Source organism: Gadus morhua, chromosome 5 (assembly GCF_902167405.1).
Source record: "Gadus morhua chromosome 5, gadMor3.0, whole genome shotgun sequence".
NCBI lineage: Eukaryota > Metazoa > Chordata > Actinopteri > Gadiformes > Gadidae > Gadus > Gadus morhua.
The window spans coordinates 12,012,313-12,018,347 of record NC_044052.1 but is presented as its reverse complement, the minus strand read 5'-3'; positions in this window follow the sequence as shown (position 1 = coordinate 12,018,347).

The window sequence follows — 6,035 nt, the reverse complement described above, 5'->3', positions numbered from 1 at the left end:
GTTGCCAAGGACGTTATACGTTGTGTTTACAGACTTTCACAGACTTTCTGTGACTTTTGCTTTCATTACAGACATGACAAAGAACAACACAAATTCCTGTTATTGCACCACGGAAAGAAAACATAAAAGAGAAAGAATGCCTGCAAACTTGAACTCGTCAAACAGAATCATTCTTTGAGACTGCTCATTAAACCAGGTTGGTTCCCTCTGTGGTTTGAATTATCTGGGGTACCTGCGCAAGCAAAACACATTCATAACGCTCATAAAGGGAGGGTCCAGCCAGAGAAGAAGGCCAAACCTCAAAGGAAAATGACACCCACAGTCTCGGCATCAAAGTCATCAACCATGGATCCTGAGATAACCAAGGGTCCCTTTAACACACACACACACACACACACACACACACACACACACACACACACACACACACACACACACACACACACACACACACACACAGACACACACACACACACACACACACACACACACACACACACACACACACACACACACACACACCCACACACCCCTCTGACAGTAGGAAGCAGAGTAACCCGTTCTCACTAGCACATAAATGTAGCAAGATGAGTTCCTTGTGTGTCACCAACACATCTGTCGCCCATCTCCTCTCGGGATACCCCTCCATCCCACTCATTAGCAGGGTGCTGAGAGCACACATCCCAACACACTCGCTGTGTGTGTTTGTGTGCAAGTGTGTGCCCGTCGACTGTCTCAGATGTGTGAGTGTGTGCCTCTGTGTGTGTTTGTGTGTGTGTGCGTGTCCATATCGACTGTCTCAGATGTGTGATTGTGTGTGTTCATGTGTGTCTATATGTGAGTGCATGTGCGTCTGTGTGAGTGTGTGTTTGTGTGTATGTCTGTGTGTGCATGTGCGTCTCTGTGGGTCTGTGTGTGCGCGTGTGTGTCTGTGTGCGAGTGTGTGTGCATCTCACCGAAAGTGCCACCAGTGTGGGCTTCTTGTGTGTTTTTAATGAGAGCCGACTGGATGAAAGTAAGGACAGGGACGGGTGCAGGCAGCGGAGTGATGAGGGGCTGTCACGGGGTCAGGCCCCCCAGCATTGAGCCTTCACATGAGGGTAATGTGTGTTTAAGTGTCAGTGCACTGAAGCAGAAGAGGAGTATACTGTTGTTCTTCCTTTGCAGGGGTATGAGGTATGTAATGTGGGTACGATTGGATCCCCAGATGTGCCCCAACTGTTGTCGTTTCCAGATTAAAAAAGGCCCCCGCATCAGGTCCACACACACCCCCACAAGGAGTTGAGTGTACACGTATAACTAGTACCGGTAGAATATCTACACATATCTGGATCCACACAGTAGAGCCTAATTATTACAGGCCTAATGCCAAAACCTTTGAACAGAATCTGAAAACTAACTTTTTCATAAACAGCGCGATCCCACGACATAGTCACAAAAACTGGGAGGATTGTCTGGTTCATTATTGAATCAAAGTATGAACCGTCTCATATGTGTCTGTCTGTCTGTCTGTCTGTCTGTCTGTCTGTCTGTCTGTCTGTCTGTCTGTCTGTCTGTCTGTCTGTCTGTCTGAGTGAGTGAGTGAGTGAGTGAGTGAGTGAGTGAGTGAGTGAGTGAGTGAGAAAGAGAGAGAGGGAGAGATAGAGGGAGAGAGAGAGAGAAAGAGAGAGCACGATCCCACGGGACAGGACATCCAGCAGTACATCCTCCTCTCACCAGACAAGCCGTCATCACAGGAACCGCCGCTATGACACGCTAGCTAACAGCTTCTGGTTGATCAGCCAGTATCTTGGACGGGCTTCGCACCTAGGACTAGGGATATGTTGGTAGGGCAGAGTGGGAAGGGGAGAAGCTTTTTGGTCCTTAAATGCAGCGTAATTAACCTTACACTTATTCCACTTCAGACACCCAATCTACTTACAAGAGGGCTGATCACGCTAGAGTGGTTGCAACAATGAAGATAGGGTTGGGGCGGTCGACACCAAGTTCCCTCTAGAACTATTCAGACGAGTGACTATGAACGACAGGTCTGTGTTAAAGGTAGCCTTTTTTTCTGACAGAGAAGCATCTTCACACATGAATGGTTGTCAACTAAAAGGGTGAATGAATGAAAACATGACTGTCCACCACCAGGCTAGGCAGACCTAGTGCTAAAGCTAGCGAGCTAGTCATTTGATTTGGTGAGTGGATTTGGAGTGTTGCCTGAAGGGAGGGATGGCAGTTTTTCGGTTGGACAGACACCATTACAATAATTTCGAATTGAACTGGAAAATGTGTTGCTATTCTTTCCAATGGAGGGGGCGAAAACTGAATTAATCCTAAGAAACATGGTATGTGTTCTTCTGCATCTCATGATGAAACAATAATGGAAGTGGATGGTTTTTTAGAAATGGCTCAGAATATATTGCAGACAAGGCTGTATGTGCTTGCTTTGTAAAAACACGCGTAACAATTCCATCAAGTGCAGCATTCAACCGCAGAGTGAACGACAACATAAACGCTTGAGAGTGCATTAGAAAGTTTCTCTCACTCTTAAAAGTTGTTGTTTGTGCATAAAAGCAATTGATGGCAAACAGAGATTGCAGTACAATGACCCAGGTGCAATGAAAGCACTGCGAAAGCAATCAAAGCCCTGAGAAATCAAATGTCTCTCCGCAACAAAAAATACAGTGGAGGAGGAGACCGGCAGAAAGACAGTCAAGCCAACACACATAATTCTCCTTTCCGCTCAGTGCAGGGAATTCAATTTACCTTATCTGAAAACACGATAGAGGTCCACAACCACATTAGCTTTGGGTAGCGGATAGTTCAGCCAGCAGTAGCGGACAAGACGGCAGTTCACCCCGACAGCACAAAGCACCCGCCGTTTAAAAGTGCCTCGCAGCGACAGCGCGTTCAGTGACTGTCTTTAAAGTCGCAGTGAATTACATTCTAGCAGATGAAAGCACGTTATTCACTAACAAGCAATCTTGGGACGTTTTTATCTTCAATGTGACCTTGCGTTGTCCCGTCTCTAGTACGAATGAAGGGACATAACCCTTTATACATTTCAGAAAGAGTCTGTTTTTTTAAATGGCTAATAAAACTGCTTTAGAACTGGCTATTGCAAGGTTGAAATACAACGGTATTCATTCAACATGTGGAGCACATTGCTCCTTTTGTATAGCAAACAAATCAAATGTTTCAAATGACCCGTGTGAATAGTTATTCAACTGAACAAAGATAAATCTAATCCACATGAAGCAAAGGAAATCATACAAACAAATTGTTGCTTGCTTGCTGGGCCTCAGAAAATACTTGTATTGGTTGAAACAATACCACTGGTAAGGCCCAACAAGAAAATAAACTACACAAGATGGATGACAAAATAATGGACAAAAGTACACGACACAACTAAAAAGTAACATCATTCGAGATCAGAAGAATCATGATGTCCATTTGGCATAATGCCCAGATGATGTAATATCAATAAAGAACCGGTGACGATCATCACCTTGGTATTCTTTCCCTCAAAATACTTGAACCTGATTTAGTTGACTTTACTAGAATATCAGGGGGAAACATGTTGTCTTAAACTATACATTTTCGCAAACGGTAGGTCAAGTTGCGTTAACATAGAACTTTAATTGTATCCAGTAGATTATGAAGTTTACATTAGTAGTCTTTACTTAAAATCATAACTTGACTTTATTAGGAACTATTTTAAGTTAAACATACATAACATGATTTATTGCTACTTACAATTATTTGATAATATATATATATTTTTTCAAATTCAATTATACTATTTTGAGATTTGTGTATTGAAAAACATTATATTTCAACAACATTGTATGAAAGGGAAGATATTGACCAATCATTTCAAGGTAACACTTTAAAGGCACCCAGTGCAACTTTCGAGGCTTAAAAATAAACATTCAATTTCTAGTCTTTTTTACACGTAGTAAGTCTCAATAACTCCATACCATTACATACCGACATTCAAGCAGCAAAGATGAGACGTCGTTGTGTGGTGAGAACTGATAGAAAATCGATAACAACAACAATGCCGCCATTTTCTTTCTTTTTTGTAACCTACAATAAATAAAGCAGGCTTCCAGTCAATGGAAAAATGGCTTCTCCCCACCGGCGATTGTTGTTGTTTACGATTTTCTATCAGTTCTCACCACACAGAGACGTCTCATCTTTGCTCCTTGAATGTCGATATGTAATGGTATGGAGTTATTGAAACTTACTACGTGTAAAAAAGACTAGAAATTGAATGTTTATTTTTCATTGAATGTTTACATAAAGTTGCACTGGGTGCCTTTAAGTGACAAATCCTTCCACCAAAATACAAGTAGGCCTAATAAGACATTAGAATTACTGGTATAAATTCTAACTAGTTCTGAGAAGGAATATAAATGCACAGCGCTTCCACCATTAATTCAATGACTTTAAAGTTAACACCGAGCTAACATTAGCCACATGCACGTGCAAACACCATGCTAACCTTATAAAGTGAACCGACAGAAAATGAAAAAAACGAATGTAGCACATTAACACTAAACTTACTCAAGCATAATTTTAGGTACTTACCCCCTGTTGCTTTCAGAGTTTTGAATGCGCCCCTCTCCATCTTCTTCTGTTAAGTTAGAGTCTGCATCCCAAATCACACAGTTTTTATTTTGACTTGAAGGCTACAAAAGGTGATTTCACTGATTGGCCCAACTATTGTGCCAATCAGCAATTAGGCTAGCTTTGCATACTGCATTTGCATCCTGCACCTTTTTTTTTTAGCAAACTGCATTTTCCATACTATTGAGTCAAACTAAACATTTTTTTTGGCATACTAAATAGGATGGTAGCATGGGTATTGGAATGCAGGGACAGTCTGTCGGTGGTTGGCATCATATGAGGAGCATTACTGATTTGAGTGGGCCCCTCCCCTGCCTTACAGAGATGTTGCCTACTAAGTTATCTCTACTTCATGATCCTTTCACTGTATATTTCAGCAGAATAGTGCAAACATATAACTCGATTTAGTAATGAGAATGTTTTTTGACGAAACATGAAATAATTAGTAACGACAACTCAAAGTTGAATGATGTCCAAATCCGGGTTTTGTCATCGACGCGTCACTTCCATGGATTTTCTGCCTCACGCTCGTACGGACCAGAGAAGGTATCAGGTGAAGCCTGGTAGAACAAACTTCCCACTTGTGTGTCTTTAGCCAATGGGCCGTCCCACTGTGGGGGGAGGAGCCCGGGTCCGGGTACTGCGGTCCACCAGATGGTGGCTGCGCAGAGCCAGCTAAGAGCTCGCCTGCTGGTCAATGAAACCTAAGTGTTGCGTGGGCTGTCTGTTATGAATAAATGTCCTCAGACAGGCTAATTAAAAGGGGTCTTTTTCATCACTGCAGGCCATCTGCTGGGGAACACAACCTGATGGAATGACTCTGCAGTCACTCCCACTGTGCAACAACACATCCTATTATCAGCTTGTTTTATTTTCGTTCAAAAAGAGAGTAAATAAATAAATAAATGTAAGTGTTACTATGGGAGCAATGACATTTTTTATGAGTGCTAGTCTTTTGGGTGCAATCAAACGATAGTGAAAACGGCTGGCCCCTTTAGTAAAGCAAAGACCTGTTTGAATGGGCTGAGTTGTTAACCTAATAAAGTGAGACGCAATCTGACCAACTGATTTAATCAAGCCTCCAGAACCCCCTTTTTTTTACGCAAATTGTTTAGAACTTTTTTATTTTTTATTCTTAAGATCATGAATATTCATTGCACATTAACTCCCCTACATCAGTATTCTTGTAGCATTTTGAAACACAGTCTCTAAACAAAGCTTTTATGTAAATCATGCGCTATCTACAAGCAATCTAGACCCAGGGACACCCCAGCAGGATTGGAACAAGGTCAGTGCATATGCTATAGAAAACAGTGCCCCTCATCAGCCTGAGACAAGGTCATCGCATCGTGTTATTGCCAAACACGAAACATTCACGATCGCGGCCCCGAACTATTAGCATTGAATAAGTCAACACG